We start from the raw sequence: 17,889 nt of genomic DNA, 5'->3' as shown, positions 1-17,889 counted from the left end.
TTGTTATTATAATGTTCATATATGAATTAGAAATGCATTAGGAGAACTCTTATTAAACACACACATACAATATTGAAATGCTCTAAACCAAAGAGGGCTTAGGTTACTAGGAAATTATGTCATAGATCACAGAAAAGTTCACAGAAACATCTTTCTGGGGAAGGGGGTTTCTTTAGCAATGATGCTTCTTCAGAAACTCCCATATTCATAGTCAAGTGAACTTTGATACTTGGTCTGATATTTACTGGCTGCTGTTCAGATTCACTGAAATTCCATAATTCTGGTGAGAATAATTAGATGTCAGGGAATAACCTACCTCCAAGCTGTAGTGTGTTGAATGGTGTGCCCCCACCCCCAGATAAAAGTCCACCTGGAACCTTAATGTGAACTGGTTTGGAAGAAGAGTGTAGATTTAATTAAGGTGAGGATCTCAAGATGAGATCATTGGTGATTTAGGGTGGACCCTAAATCCAATGATGACTGTCTTTGTAAGACACAGAGAAGAAGACACAGGGGACACAGGAATGGCATATGAAGATGGAGGCAAAGAATGGAGTAATGTTGCCACAATCCAAGGAGTCACCGGAAGCTGAGAGAAGCAAGGAAGGTTTGTTTCACTAGAGACCTTGGAGGGAGCTTGGTCCTGCTTACACTGGCCTCCAGAACTGTAAAACAATACATTTTTCTTGTTTTAAGCCTTCAGGTTTGTGGTACTTTATTGTGGCAGCCCTAGGGAACTAACAAGCAACTCCTTCCAGATCTTTCAAGGGTTAAAAATGGTCCTGCCTTGGAAAGCGGCTCACAGTGCTATTGATGCTCTGTCCTGGTGTCTCAGGCACGTGGCCTCAGCTTGGCATATCTATATGGCAACTAGAGGGGAGTGTGGTGGCATTAGCCCTGGAGATAGGGCAGTTTACTATTAAATACATGGAAATTATATTTTATGAGCAGATATATTTGTGGACTGAAATAAACCCACTGTACTCTTAAGGAAGGTGAGTCCTAACTCAGAATTCATTCAACAAAATAAGACCTCTTAACTAATTCTTAATGGAAATAAAGATAAGGAAAGCTTTGGGTATGTTTTCCTTGAAAGAAGCTGTTTTCCCCAAGTTTTGTCCTTGATCTTAAACTTCAGTCTGTCCCAGTCTAAATCTTCCCTACTTAAGTCTTCCACAGTGGTACTGTCCCCTCCACGGGTACTTCTGCCTGTAGCAGCTTCCTTGAGCTGCGTGAAGCACTACTGCCATCTTGTGGCTGAGTTGTGCCACCACTCCCATTTGTTTGATGAGATTTCAGTTCTCACCAACAGAGGGCAGGGATTGAGGTCCTGGATTGGAGACAGAAACCTTTGTTTATAATTTTGAGCTTTTGGCATTAAACCGTTATGGCAGGGTGAGATTTGAAATTGAATATTAAGAAGGACCATATAATACAACTTCTGTTTGCTTATTATTAAATCAGTGGAAATTCACAAATATTACACAGCCTCCTTGGGGGTGAAAACATTCCACATAGATATACTGTTTTGAATTTCCAATTCTTTTCTTAACCCCCACCCATCCTATTCTGTAGTTGTAGCCAACACTCAGGCACTTGGAGTAGGAGGATGATGAGGGTCAGATTTCAGGAGGCTAGCTAACCCCCAGTCTGCTACTGGGCTTCTTGTTATGCCTGGAACTGAGAGGCCGCCTAATCCTAAATTGTTGGAAATTTTGTTAGATTACTTGTTTATTTAACTCTCCAAACAACTAAGGTTTTGATGGCCTAAGGTACTAGGAAATAGGATTTCATAGTTGGTGTGTGGCTTCTGTTAGATTAGAAGAATCATTCTCTTTGTCTCCATTTAACTTTTCACAACAGTAGAACTTTCCTGACTGAGTTACACCAACATTCTCTTTCTCCAACCTCTAGAGAAATTTCTAGGCAGGTTGAAAGCTCAGAGCTCTGGTTGGAGCAAGAGTGAAGGTTCTGAGACCTATCTTTTTCTACAAATATCTAGAGACAGAAACTGTCCCTCACTTCTCTAGAACATCATTTGAAAAGCTCTTGTCAAGAGAAACGGTGTTCCAAAGGAAGGAGGGGAGAATTCCTAGAACATTGCTTCAGAAGTATCAACTTACCAATTTTAATCAAATCAATCAGAGATCTAAATGGTTGAAAAATCTTTACCTAGGCACTGTTCTTAGTAGAGAAAAAGCTACCGGAAAGGATGGCTAACCACAAGGTTTTGCTTTCTAGGCCTGGACATTCACAGTTTTCTACTCAAAGTAACATCCACCAACTCCTGCATCACCTGAGAGCAGGGCTGGCTTCATAGGTGTACATAAACTTGTACAGTCACTTGGGGCCTTGCACTTGGAAAGGCGCAGCACTTGGCTTAATGCTCTGTTGCCACCATCTTGAAATTCTTAATTTTTAAACACGAGACTCCTGTATTTTGTTTTGCATTGAGCCATAATATATCCTGCCTGGAAGCTTTTTAAAAATATATAATATGAGGTCCACCTCAAACTTCTAAAATTGAACCTCAATTGTAATAAAATCTTGAGTGAATTGTTGCAACATTGAGGTTTAAGAAGCACTGATCTCAGCTACCTCTGAGGTAAATAGGGCCTAGATAGGGTAGGAGGGCTCAGATGAGTGAGTAGCAAGTAGCTCCTTGGTGGAGAACACAGGGGAAGATCTGCATTCTTCTCTTTAGAGAAGAATCAAAAGACATTTTAGACTGGAGGAGCTGTGGGTGGGTCACAGTAGGGAGATAACTGTAGGACAAAGAAAGAGAATATGGAAAACTATTTTGTTGTATAGGAAATAGCATCTCCAAAATCATTTCTCTTAAGTGATAGTGACCTGTCACAAATTTTTGAAAAATTCAATTGTAACATTAGAGTACAAAAGGGAAGTTGAACAATGAATGCCCACTGTTTTTTTGACTTTGGGATAATGTCTGATCAGTGCTGAGCTATTGCTGTTAGGGCCATCCATTATTAGGGCCAAGTTGCCCTTTATCTTCTCACTGGACATTTCTAAGAATGTCCCCCCCTGTTCCTCTTTTAGCTCTCAAAGTTCCTCTTCCTCCACCCCCTTTCTCTGGACATGTGTACTTTCCTTTATATTATCAGAGGGTTTACATTTACAAAAGAACATAGCGGAAGAGATTTTGACCTTGGCTTTAGTTACTTTCAGAAAGCAAGAAGGAAAAGGCTTCAATAGGCCAACTGCTAGCAAGAGTGGTGGTGGATTTGTAGAGTTTAAATCAATTTATAATTTAAAATTATACTGTTGTGATAATTAAGAAACAATTAAATAGTAACATTTGGGATCCTTTTATCATAGCACCTTTTATATTGGTTATACTTGTAATTTTAATGAGCTAAACTACTGTATCTCCAGTGTAGAAGTCTCCATATTGGTATGAATAATTTGAGAAATCAAAACAACATCTTTGATATAATGATACAATTAGATAAAGCAGAAGCAAACTAAAAGTGTTTTTTTTAAGTTTATTTTTAGAGATACAGAGAAAGTACAAGTGGGCAAGGGGCAGAAAGAGAGAGAGGGAGAGAGAGGGTAGAGGGAGAGAGAGGGAGAATCCCAAGCAGGCTCTAGGTGGCCATTGTGCAGAGCCCACATGGGGCTCGAACCTGGAAACTGTGAGGTCATGACCTGAGCTGAAATCAAAGTCAGATGCTTATACTGAGCCACCCAGTTACCCCAAATCAAAAGTATTGTTTTTAGAATACAAGCGGGAGAATAGCATACAAGAAAAATCTTGACTAGAAGCAACAAAAAAAGTATGGAATTTACTTTGTTTCTCAACTGCAGGAAGGCTATAGACCCCTTGGACATGGTAACTCTAGCCATGTTGGATGTAGGAGTTGAAATTTTTATTTTCATCCAAAGGAGATCGAGTTTTAATAGACTGAAAACAGTGATCTAGGAGAAAATAGGGTTCTCAATCTTCCTGTCATTTGCTCATTCTACAATCATTTTTTGAAAAAATTTTTAATGTTTATTTATTTTTGAAGGAGAGAGAAAGAACACGAGCAGAGGAGGGGCAGAGAGAGAGGGAGACACAGAATCCAAAGCAAACTCCAGCCTCTGAGCTGTCAGCACAGAGCCCGACATGGGGCTTGAACTCACAAGCCATGAGATCACAACCTGAGCCAAAGTCGGACGCTTAACCGACTGAGCCACCCAGGGGCCCCTACAGTCATTTTTTGCACATGTTCTATGTGCCAGGGACTGAAGTACTAGTTTATGTCATTGTTTCTACCTTGAATAATTTCAAAAGTATTTACAAAGAGCTTCATCAAGCCATTTCCTTATAACAATATTGGAATAAAGCATAAAAGGGAGAAAAAATACACTAGCCATTAGCTCTACTACAGTTGATATGAGAGTGTAATTGTTGATCAGGGTAAACTGAGGCAAGGAAAATTGTAATTGCAGCCAAGGTAAATTGAGACCCTGGAAGCAATTCAGTAAGTTTGTGAATTTGGATGAGAAACACAACAAAACAGAACACTGCACCTTCCTTTGTCTTTCCTACCTCTAATTGAAATTATCATTTCTTACAATTGATACTGTAGGCAGCAAGCCATAACAATAGCATAGCAGTACCTATGACCTTGTTGTAAATACAATAACATATTTTTATATCATATTACAGTTGTTGCAGATACTTTGAACTATCATTTATGTTCATCACCACTTCACAGTAGTCATTCGATCTGTCACTTTATTTAGCACATCATTAAAGAAGTCATATGTATTACTACATCACAAGTTATTTTTAAAATATTTTTAATTTTACCAGTGTAATTAGTTTCCTTTGAATCCTATGTACTTTTTAAATTAGTTTAACATTACTTTAAGAAGGAATCCATAGACTTCACCAGGCCTTACAGGGGTCCAAAGGATACAACAGATTAAGAACCTTGTGGTAGAAGAAAGCACAAGTCCATAGAAGAAAATTATTTTTCCATACACTATGCAATAAAGTATAGGACACACAAACAACATTATGTGCATCTATTTGCATGTTTGGAAACTAAATTTAAAATGGATTAAAGACCTGAATGTGAGACAAGAAATGATCAAAATCCTAGAGGAAAAAACAGGCAGCAACCTCTTTGACCTTGGCCTTGGCAACTTCTTACTAGATATGTCTCTGGAGGCAAGGGAAACAAAAAAGCAAACCTGAACTATTGAGACCTCATCAAGATAAAAAGCTTCTGCACAGCAAACAATCAACAAAACTAAAAGGCAACTGATGGATTGGGGAAGATTTGCAAATGACATAGCTGATAAAGGGTTAATATCCAAAACCTATAAAGGACAATCAAACTCAGCACCCCCAAAAACAATAATCCAGTTAAGGCATGGGCAGATGACATGAAAAGACATTTTTCCAAAGAAGACATCCAGACAACTAACAGACACATGAAAAGATGCTCGATATCACTCATCATCAGGGAAATACAAATGAAAACTACAATGAGCTGTCACCTCACACCTGTCATAATGGCTTAAATTAACACAGGAAACAACAGATGTTGGCAAGGATGCAGAGAAAGGGGAACCCTCTTACACTATTGGTGAAAGTGCAAACTGGTGCAGCCACTCTGGAAAACAGTATGGCGGTTCCTCAAAAAGTTAAAAATAGATCTACCCTAGTATCTAACAATTGCACTACCAGGTATTTACCCAAAGAATACAAAAATACTGATTTGAACGATACATACACCCCGATGTTTATAGCAGAATTATCAGTAATAGCCAAATTAGGGAAAAAGCCCAAGTATCCACTGACAGATGAATGCATAAAGAAGTTGTGATATACATACATATGTGTATGTTTATGTATGAATATTTGAATATATGAATAAACATAGATAATGGAATATTGCTCAGCAATATGGTGTGAAATCAAGGTATGAAATATTGGGGCACCTGGGTGGCTCAGTCCACTGAGCATCCAACTTTGGCTCAGGACATGATCATATTGCTTGTGGGTTCAAGCCCCGCATCGGGCTCTGTGCTGACAGCTGGGAGCCTGGAGCCTGCTTCAGATTCTGTGTCTCCTTCTCTCTCTGCCCCTCCCCTGTTCACACTCTGTTTATCTCTCTCTCTCAAAAATAAATATTTTTTAAAAAGTATAAAATTTTGCCATTTGCAATGACATGAATGGAACTAGAGTGTATTGTGCTAAGCAAAATAAGAGAGAGACAAATACCATACTTCACTCATATGTGGAATTCAAGAAATGAGACATATGAACATAGAGTGGAGAAAAAAGAGAGAGGCAAAGCATAAAACTTTTTTTTTTTTTTTGTAAGTAGGCTTCATGCCCAGAGTGAAGCACAACACAGGGCTTCAAACACATGACCCTAAGATCAAGACCTGAGCTGAGATCAGGAGTTGGACACTTAACTGACTGAACCACACAGGTGCCCCAAATAGACTTTTAACTACAGATACCAAACTCAGGGTTGCTGGAAGGGAGGTGGGCAGGGGGATAGGTTAAATGGGTGAAGAGTATTAAAGATGGCAATGGTTGCCATGAGCACTGGTATTGTATGAAGGTGGTGAATCACTAAATTCTACTTCTGAAATTAATATTACAATCTATGTTAATGGGTTAAAATAAACGCTTGGAAAAAAGGGAAACATCTTTGACGAAAAAAAATGTATAGCTAATGCAAGAATTTCTTTTGAATTTTTATTTATTTAATTTACATCCCAGTTAGCATATAGTGCAACAATGATTTCAGGAAGATTCCTAAATGCCTCTTACCCATTTAGCCCATCCCCTGCTCCCACAACCCCTCCAGTAACCTTGTTTGTTCTCCATATTTAAGAGACTCTTATGTTTTTGCCCCCCTTCCTGTTTTTATATTATTTTTGCTTCCCTTCCCTCATGTTCATCTGTTTTGTCTCTTAAAGTCGTCATGAGTGAAGTCATATGCTATCTGTCTTTCTCTAATTTTGCTTAGCATAATACCCTCTAGTTCCATCCACGTAGTTGCAAATGGCAATATTTCATTCTTTTTGATTGCTGGATATACTCCATTGTGTGTATGCATGCGTGTGTGTGTGTGTGTGTGTGTGTATGCACACACACATGCATACACACCACATTTTCTTTATCCATTCATCCACCTGTGGACATTTGGGCACTTTCCATACTTAGGCTATTGACAGTGTTGCTATAGACATTGGGGTGCGTGTGCCCCTTCAAAACAGCATGCCTGTATCCCTTGGATAAATACCTAGTAGTGCAACTGCTGGGTTGTAGGGTAGTTCTATTTTTAATCTTTGGAGGAACTTCCGTACTGTTTTCCAGAGGGACTGCACTAGTTTGCATTCCCACCAGCAGTGCAAAAGAGATTCTCTTTCTCTGCAAGCTTACCAACATCTGCTGTTGCTTGAGTTGTTAATGTTAGCCATTCTGACAAGTGTGAGGTGGCATCTCATTGTGGTTTTGATTTGTATTTCCCTGATGATGAGTGATGTTGAGCATTTTTTCATGTGTCTGTTTGCCATCTGAATATCTTCTTTGGAGAAGTGACTATTCATGTCTTTTGCCCATTTCTTCACTGATTATTTGTTTTTTGGGTGTTGAGTTTGATAAGTTATTTATAGATTTTGGAAACTAGTCCTTATCTGATATGTTGTTTGCAAATACCTTCTCCCATTCTGTTGGTTGCCTTTTAGTTTTGCTGACTGTCTCCTTCTCTGTGCAGAAGATTTTTATTTTGTGGAGGTAACCAATAGTTCATTTTTGCTTTTGTTTCCCTTGCCTCTGGAGATGTGTTGAGTAAGAAGTTGCTGTGGCCAAGATCAAAGATGTTTTTTCCTGCTTTCTCCACGAGCATTTTGATGGCTTCCTGTCTTAAATTTAGGTCTTTCATCCATTTTGAGTTTATTTTTGTGTATGCTGGAAGAAAGTGGTCCAGGTTCATTCTTCTGCATGTCATTGTCCAGTTTTTCCAGCACCGCTTGCTGAAAAAACTGTCTTTATTCCATTGGATATTCGCTCCTTTTTTGTCAAAGATTAGTTGACTGTACATTTGTGGGTCCATTTCTGGGTTCTCTATTCTGTTCCGTTGATCTGAGTGTCTGTTCTTGTGCCAATACCATAATGTATTGATGATTACAGCTTCGTAGTATAGTTGGAAGTCCAGGATTATGTTGCTTCATGCTCGGGTTTTCTTCAAGATTGCTTTGGCTATTCGGGGTCTTGTCTGGTTCCATACAAATTTTAGGATTAATTGTTCTAGTTCTGAAGAATGCTGGTGTTATTTGATAAGGATCGCATTGAATATGTAGGTTGCTTTGGGTAGTATTGACATTTTAACAATATTTGTTCTTCCTATCCAGGAGCATGGAATCATTTTCCATTTTTTGGTGTCTTCTTCAGTTTCTTTCTTGAGCTTTATATAGTTTTCAGTGTGTAGATTTTTCACCTCTTTGGTTAGATTTATTTGTAGATATTTTATGGTTTTTGGTGCGATTGTAAATGGGATCGATTCCTTGATTTCTGTTTCTGTTGCTTTATTGTTGGTGTATAGGAATGCAACCAATTTCTGTGCATTGATTTTATATCCTGCAACTTTGCTGAATTCATGAATCAGTTCTTGCAGTTTTTTGGTGGAATCTTTAGGGTTTTCCATATAGAGTATCATGTCATCTGTGAAGAATGAAAGTTGACCTCCCTCTGGGCGATTTGGATGCCTTTTATTTCTTTGTGTTGTTTGATTGCTGAGGCCAAGACTTCCAATACTATGCTGAATAACACTGGTGAGAGTGAACATCCCTGTCTTGTTCCTGACCTTAGGCGGAAAGCTCTCAGTTTTTCCTCATTGAGGATGATATTGGCATTGGGTTGTTCATATATGGTTTTTATGATCTCGAGGTGTGATCCTTATATCCCTACTTTCTTGAGGGTTTTTATCAAGAAAGGATGCTGCATTTTGTCAAATGCTTACTCCGCATCTATTGAGAGGATCATATGGTTCTTGTCTTTTCTTTCATTGATGTGATGAATCACATTGATTGTTTTGTGGATATTGACCCAGCCCTGCATCCCAGGTGTAAATCCCACTTGTTATGGTGATAATTTTTTTAATGTATTATTGTATTTGGTTGGCTAATACCTTGTTTGGGATTTTTGCATCCATGTTCATCAGGGAAATTGGTCTATAGTCCTTTTAGTGGGGTATTTGTCTGGCTTTGGAATTGAGGTAATGCTGGCTTCATAGAATGAGTTTGGAAGTTTTCTTTCCATTTAAATTTTACAACAGCTTCAAGAGAATAGGTGTTAACTCTTCCTTAAATGTTTGGTAGAGTTTCCCTGGAAAGCCATCTGGCCCTGGACTCCTGTTTTTTGGGAGATTTTTGATTGCTCATTCGATTTCTTTCCTGGTTATGGGCCTGTTCAGATTTTCTATTTCTTCCTGTTTCAGTTTTGGTAGCGTATATGTTTCTAGGAATTTGTCCATTTCTTCCAGATTGCCCATTTTATTGGCATAATATTGCTGATAGTATTCTCTTGTTATTGGTTTTATTTCTGCTCTGTTGGTTGTGATCTCTCCTCTTTCATTCTTGATTTTATTTTTTTAGGTCCTTTCCTTTTTCTTTTTGATCACACTGGCTAGTGGTGCATCAATTTTGTTAATTCTTTCATAGAACCAGCTTCTGGTTTCATTGATCTGTTCTGTTTTGGGTTTTTTTGTTTTGTTTGGTTTTGGTTTTGGTTTTGTTAGCATTGATTTCTGCTCTAACCTTTATTGTGTCCTGTCTTCTGCTGGTTTTGGGATTTATTTGGTATTCTTCCAGCTTTTTAAGGTGTAAGGTTAGGTTGTGTATCTGAGACCTTTCTTCCTTCTTTAGGAAGGCCTGGATTGCTATATGCTTTCCTCTTATGACCTTCTTTTTGGGCCTTGATGTTATCAGTTTCATTGGCTGCCATTTAGTTTTAAATTTCCTCTTGAACTTCTTTGTTAGCCCATTCATTCTTTTATTAGGATGTTGTGTACTCTCCAGGTATTTGTTATCTTTCCAGATTTTTTCTTGTGGTTGATTTTGAGTTTCATAGTGTTGTAGTCTAAAAATATGCATGGTATGATCTTGAATTTTTTGTACTTGTTGAGGGCTGATTTGTGTCCCAATATGTGGTCTTTTCTGGAGAATGTTCTATGTACACTGGAGAGGAATGTATATTCTGCTGCTTTAGGACAAAATGTTCTGAGTATATCTGTTAAGCCCATCTGGTCCAGTGTGTCATTCAAAGCCATTGTTTCCTTGTTGGTTTTCTGTTGGTTTTTCTGTTTAGATGATCTTTTCAGTGTTGTAAGTGGGGTATTGAAGTCCCCTACTATTATGGTATTATTATCAATGATTTTCTTTATTTTGTGATTAATTGATTTATATATTTGGGTGCTCTCACATTTGGAGCATAAATGTTTCCAATTGTAGGTCTTCTTGGTACATAGACCCCTTCATTATGAAATAATGCCCTTCTTAATCTCTTGATACAGTCTTTATTTTAGAGTCTAGATGGTCTGATATAAATATGGCTACTCCAGCTTTCTTTTTTCGACCATTACCATGATAGATGGCTCTCCATCCCCATACTTTCAATCTCAAGGTGTCTTTAGGTCTAAAGTGGGTCTCTTGTAAATAGTATATAGATGGATCTTGTTTTCTTATCCATTCTGTTACTCCATGTCTTTTGATTGGAGCATTTAGTCCATTGACGTTTAGAGTGAGTACCAAAAGATATGAATTTATTGCCATTATGTTGCTTGTAGAGTTGGAGTTTCTGGTAGTGTTCTGTTGTCTTTTCTAGTCTTTGTTGCTTTTTGCCTTTTTGCCCCCATCTTTTCCTCCCTCAGAGAGTCCCCCTTAAAATATCTTGCAGGGCTGGTTTAGTGGTCATGAACGCCTTTAATTTTTGCTTGTATCTGTGTTGATTAAGTCCCTGGATATCATTTCTTTCATGTCTTTCTTTTGGGGTGAATTCCTTAATTTCCTCACTTTGAAGGAAGAAAAGGAATTAATAAAGTAAAAATAAATTATAATTAAAAAATTGAAAACACAAAACACACCAAAAAAATTCAAATAAATGGTGCTAGATCCTATGTGTGTTTTATTCTGGTTGTTGAAAGGAGCTTGATAGTTTAGAGAAAAAAGGGGAAAAAACAAAAAAAAAACTTAAAATGTTTGAAAATTTGAAGAAATGAATACAATGAAATAGAATAGAATGAAATGATGGGCTAAAATAGAATTTGACAAACTTACAAATAAGTAAAAAATATAGTAGAAAAAAATTAAAGAAAAATATTTTTAAAGAAAAGTATTTTTAATAAAAATTGAAAATAAAAAATTTTACTCTTTCTATATTCAGAAAAAAGAAATGAAAATGAAAAAAAAAGAAAATTGAATAGTTGGACCAGCAAACAGACTGAAATACAATTGAAATTACATCGGTTTCCCCTAGGAGTGAAACTGAAGCACTTTATAGTTTGTAAACTAAACAGGTGGAGAGGCCTGTGTTGTTCCTGAAGAGCATGGTTGGCCCTGTTGGGTGGGGCTTAGTGTAATGGCCCCATTCTCCAGTAGATGGTGCTGCTTAGCTTACTGGGGTGGATTGTTGCGTCACTTGTAGGTGTTTATGCGGATGCATGGGAGCGATGAAATTGGTGTCCCTCAGCTGCCCAGTCTCTAGTATTGGAACTTTGTTCTCCTCAATCAGCAATGGCACACCTGTCCTTTGTCTCCAGCTTCCATCCACTCCCTGCTTTTACATTGTCCATGACCAAGCCATCAGGTTGTCAGGTGGCACCTCCCTCCTGAGTTTTATCTAAGTGTGGCTGTTATCCCAACCCCTCACTTCTGAGGTACTGTGGCTTTGACCCACTCAGACCTTCTGGGGAGGGTCTCATCAAGCAATGGCCAGGTGCCAGCCCACCCCAGAAAAAGGTCATGCAATCGTGCAGCAGCAGCATTTCAGGGATTATGGAAAATCACAACACACATCTGGCACCAGGGTTCACCCTTAACAACCTTGTTTCAACACCAGCAAATGTGATTGTTCCCTGGGGTCCACTGGGACCTTTCACTGTGGAGTGGCTGCACAGTCTCTACCAAATGTCCTTCCAGCAGGGGAACTGCCTCTCCCCATGTGGCCTGAGGACTGCCCCAACCTCACTCTGCTGGGGTTTTGCCCTCACCAGAGCACCACCAGGTATTGAGCTGCAGAATTTCAGACTCTGTGCTCCCCCTGTTTATAGAGTCTTAATGGAATTTAACCCCTCTCCTTTCTCCCTTTTTAGTTCAGTCCCTGAGGCTGTTTCCATTTTTCTACTTTCTCTCCAACTGCTTTTAGGGGTGGGGTGCTTTTCCCATATTCTCCCCCACCCCGCCTCCGTCTCTGTCCTCTCTCTGAAAGCAAAAACAGCTACCTGCCCTCTGCAGCTTCTCTCTCCCCCACTTCACCTCTCCGCGCAGCATACCTGCTGAATTCTGTGGTTCAGGTTGTACAGATTGTTGTGTTAATCCTCAAATCAGTTTTCTAGGTGTGCAGGATGGTTTAGTGTTGATCTGGCTGCATTTCAGGGATGCGAGACCCCAAGAACTCCATTCTTTTCTGCCATCTTGGCTCCTCCTCTGCTAGCAGCTATTTTGCTATACCTTGGAAGTACTATCTGAACGTGAAGCCAAAGAGAAGACATCAACATCAGGAGATGGAGAGAGACAGATTCTTTGTGATGTCTTTGATATACTAGCTTCAACCTGTGCCTGAAACAGAATCAACCTGTAGAATTTTCACTTATGTGAGTTTGTCAATTCCCTTTTCTGGTTTTTGCCTTTTCAACTATATATAAATCATTCAATTTAAAAGCAGTTGGACACAGGATCTTAGCTTATTTTATATGTCTCAGGAGATGATCTGGATAGTGGAGGGGTGGTGAGCCGATGTTGGTTCTGTGTGGGTATGGATTACATCTGTAACTGGTTTGGTCATACCTCACAGATGCTTGTCACAGTACACACTGGGCCTACGGCAAACTGCCTTTGCCCAAGAAAGCACGTGGATATTTAAAAAACAGAACTTACTGAGAACAGGTGAAAATACTGAAAACCTTGTTAAATGTTGATCCTGTTGCTTGGATCTTGTTTAAGGAAAGACAACTTCTTGGGATCAGTAATTGAGAGAGGCTTCTGAAAATATCCTGAAGGACAGGTCATCCCAATGCTGAGCATGTTTTAAACAAATGATTTATGTGTCAGAGATTGTCATCCTGTACTCAGGATGTTTTCTACTGTTTTTGAGTGTGTTACTTGTATTGCTGAAACCAAAAGGAAAGTACTCAAACCCAAGGACACTAGTATGGGCACTAATAATATGCTTTGGCCTCCACATATTCATTCATTTACTATAACAGAGACTGCTAATTACTCATCAAAATCCATGTTCTCATATTTCTGGGCATTCACATCCTCTTTTGCAGTTAGGTAAGGCCATGTGACTGAATTCTAACTGCCGGAATATAAGTGGAAGCATGTCCCTCTTCAGACATGGGCCATAAATGTCTTTTGCATGTTTTCCTCTATATGCTTTTCCAATTTCTAGATTGCTGCAATAGAGCCAATTTTTAGGGAGGTTTAGAAGTCATGTGTTAAAGATTCCAGAACATTTGTCAACCTGGTTTCCTAAACACTGTGTAGAAGAGGACTGTCCTGGTTCACTTGTTCACATTCCCCTTACTGTTGGCCAGGAAAGAGTAAATTGTACTGTTGTACTTGAGCCATTATATATTTTGGGGCCTATTCTTTAGAGTAGTTACCCTCCCTTAACTAATACATTTACCAAAAATGTATTGAGCACCAAGTATGTGGAAGATAGATATATACTTTAATTAAAGGAGTTCTGTGGTTAAGAGCTGTAGAGAGTTATAAGCCTCTCTGGATTCTCAGAGAGGTTAAAGAGAACACAGCATGATTTACCCCTGCCTACTTTGCTAGCCTCTTTGTTCTCTGCATTTCATTCAAGGTGACCTCCTTTTAGTTCTTAGAACGTGACACATTCTCTCCTGTCTCTGCCCTTTGTACATACCTCCTTTGTCTAGAATGTCTTGCTCTTTTCTCTGTATTTTTCAACAGAAATTTTACTTCTTCAAGAAAGCCTTCATAGCCCAGACACTCCACTTTCTCAGTCTAGGCCCAAGGATGGGCAAGATACTCATTATATATTTTTATAGCACCCAGTAACTTCCCTTTACAGCTTTAATTATAAGCGGCCATTTTCTACATGAGCTATTATTGGAGTAATGTCTTTATTCCCCACTAGATTGTCGGTTCCTTTAAAGTAGGGCTCCTTGGGGCGCCTGGGTGGCGCAGTCGGTTAAGCCTCCGACTTCAGCCAGGTCACGATCTCGCGGTCCGTGAGTTCGAGCCCCGTGTCAGGCTCTGGGCTGATGGCTCAGAGCCTGGAGCCTGCTTCCGATTCTGTGTCTCCCTCTCTCTCTGCCCCTCCCCCGTTCATGCTCTGTCTCTCTCTGTCCCCAAAATAAATAAACGTTGAAAAAAAAAATTAAAAAAAAAAATAAAAATAAAAAAAAATAAAAATAAAAAGTAGGGCTCCTTTTTGTTTTCCTTAATTTTGTATGATCGATTATTTGGTAAGGTACCTAGTATAAAATAAATACTCAATTAAAATTTATTGAATGCATAAGATATAAATGGAACCCTTTCTTTTTCAATTCTTCATGGACTTTATTCATTAATTATCACTACCTTTATCATCAATATCAAGAATAAATCAAGTATTGGAAACTTGGAAAAGGTGATGCTGAACAGAAATAGGATGACTTTGGGGTATATAATCAAATTTTTGATTTAAATCTGTTTAGTTTGAGGTGCTGAACCCTTAAGGAGATATCTTATAAATAGTTTAGAAGGCAGACCTATTAAATGGAGAAATTGAAGTGCTAAGATTGAAATAAGGGCAATAATTGAAATCTGGAAGTAGATACGATTGTGGAAGGAGAGCACAAAAAGAGAAAAAGGTAACATTTATGTGGAATAAATACAGTTAAGGATTGTTAAGGAGTCTGTGTCCTATTGAGCTTTGTGCTTTACTCAGTGTCTAGCATGATAATTATACACAGTGGTTGCTAATGAAGAGGAACTAATAAAGAAGGATGGTGTAATAGGCTTTGCTATAATAATGCTGCATAAGAAATGACCTCTAAATCTTTGTGGCTCACAAGATTGTTCTTTATCATCCACAGATCTGGAGGTCATCAGGGGTAGCTCTGTTTCAACCTGGGAGTTGGGTTCAGGTCTGATCCACATGTCTCGTATTGAAGGACCAGGTTGAATAAGCAGTGCCTACCTGCAGAAACCCAAAGTCAGTGTGATGGGAATATATGTTGTCAGCCTATTCTGTTGTGAGGCACTGTATAGCATTGTGGCAATGGGTCTGTGTATGTATAATCCTTTCAGAAGGAGTAAAGAATTGGAGACAGAATCTTGCCTTCAAGTTGGAAAAGTAGGACCATGAGAAGGGGAGAGAAAAATTTCCAAGAAGAGGATCTTTAGTAGTAGATTCAGAGAGCGTCAATAATTATGCTGTGAAAAGACTGGAGTTTGTCTGTGGTTAGATATCATTTATGGGAGCATGTCAGCAAAGTGGTGGTAGGGTGCACAGACCACATTACCAATAGAGGTAAGGTGGCCAGATTTAGCAAATAAAAATATAGGATGCCAAGTTAAATTTGAATTTGTGATAAAGACTAATTTTAAAATTGTTTAATTATTCATCATTTATATGAAATTCCAGTGTAACTGGGTATTCTGTATTTGATCTGGCAGCCATATGTTAGTGTTATGAATGAGCAGTAGATGAGGTATTGGAGTCAAGATAAAGGAGACCATTGTTGAAGGTAGGTGATAAAGGGAAAAGGAGGGATAAACTAGAAGGTGTATATAATTAGGAAGAGCTCTATTAGTAGTGTAGACCTGACCATGTCATCAGAAATCATTACACATATACCCATGGTGTATCTGGGGGGCAGGTAACCCTGCTCATTTGGGGAGTTAATGTGACAAAGGAAAAAGTTTGAGCAGCAATTCGATATGATGACTCCAGAGCATCTCTGTGGCAATTTTAAAAAGTAGACAGAAAATAAAAACTCATAGAACTTTATCCCAAGCTATGAATTTAGAGTAACCTATGTGAGAAAAACTAATAAAAATGTCATTATGTGATGGCCATGGTATTGATCATGTTTTGTTTACACTTAGGAGTTGTGAAGACTTGCATATGTTGTATCGTCTTGAGAGATACCTGAGGAACGAGGATAGAAGTACTGTGTAGGATATGGGAGCTACTTAAGGCACTGATGACTTCTGAGCTCCTCTGAGGAGAAGGGACTCTATGCATAGATCAGTCATGGAACCTATTTTTGGGAGCAAATAACTTAGAGGCCATATGGACGCTCTCTGGGAGGACTGAAATGCTTTATGGGGCTGGGATTCAGGGCTCATCAGTTCAACCCCAAGATGCAGATTTTTGTGACTGATGCATAATTGAGGGGCACTGCTGCATTGGGATTAGGGACAAGGAGTCAGGTAGAGGTACTCCACAAACAGTTTTACCTTGGAACCAAAGGATAAGTCTGGGGTTCAGCTAAGGAAAAGTTTTTTCTAGCTCCTTTAGTACTTTCCCTGAGAGCTGATATGATAATGAAAATGGTGAGTGCAGTCGGAAGAGGACACAGAAGAGTTATAGGAGAAAAGTCTTAGGAACAGGGTTCAGTGGATGGAGAAGAGTTCACCGGCTCTCTTTCCCTATTCCCCTGCCTCCCGTGCTATTGGCAGAGTGTTTGGGAAACATGCAACAGGAGACCTTACTGGCTGGAATGTGTTGGATATTTTTCACATAAGCATCTTTGCTGTAGACATCTTTACTGCAAGCATTTTTGCCACACAGCTAATTGGCTGTAAGGCAGTTTTGCTGTAAAAGATGTCATGAAAAATAAAAGTGTATGTAGATGCAGGGCACCTGGGTGGTGGAGCATCCGACTTCTGCTCAGTTCATGATCTCACGGTTTGTGAGTTCAAGGCCCACACCAGGCTCACAGCTATCAGCGCAGAGTCCACTTCAGATCCTCTATCCACCCCCCCTCCTCCCCCGCTTATGCTCTCTCAACATAAATAAAACATTTTTAAAAATGTATGTAGATTCATGGCAATGCTATTTATATAACAGATTTTACTTTGTGAATTGTATCTAAGTGCTTCTTTTTTTGTCCTTCACTCATAGTATTATACACATTTTTTTTCCCTTGTTGATTTATCTCTTTCCTCAGCACATACTTTTTTTTCTTTTTGGCCACATCTTCCTTTGTTAAGAGAGGTATCAGTTTCCGAATACTAGGATGCATATTTGTAACTGAGTTTTGTATTGCGTCATGGAAGCCTTCTGTTGTTTTTGGCATGTTGTTCTTGACATATTGTCACATGTCTGTTGATAGATGCGCCAAAGTTCTATGGGTTCACAAGTCCCCACCACTGTATAGGCCATTATGAGAATTAAGACTTACATAGTATAAAAATGGGAATTCTGTGTTGATGGAGAAATGAAACCAAACTGTCAACCAGTTGATGAAACCTACAAATTGTCAAACCAAACTGTCGTTTTTTTGGTTTTTTTTTTTTGTTTTTTTGTTTTTTTTATCATGTAGGGCCTAATAGCCAAGTAGCTATGTGGTGAAAATTTTTGCAGCAAAAATACTTATGGCAAAGATGCCTATGGTAAGGGTGCTTATCGCAGAAGTATTTGAAACTGGCCGGGACTTGCCTTAGGCAGAA

Source organism: Herpailurus yagouaroundi, unplaced genomic scaffold (assembly GCF_014898765.1).
Source record: "Herpailurus yagouaroundi ecotype Mexico unplaced genomic scaffold, PumYag 139, whole genome shotgun sequence".
Classification (NCBI taxonomy): domain Eukaryota; kingdom Metazoa; phylum Chordata; class Mammalia; order Carnivora; family Felidae; genus Herpailurus; species Herpailurus yagouaroundi.
This window is presented reverse-complemented; position numbering follows the sequence as displayed.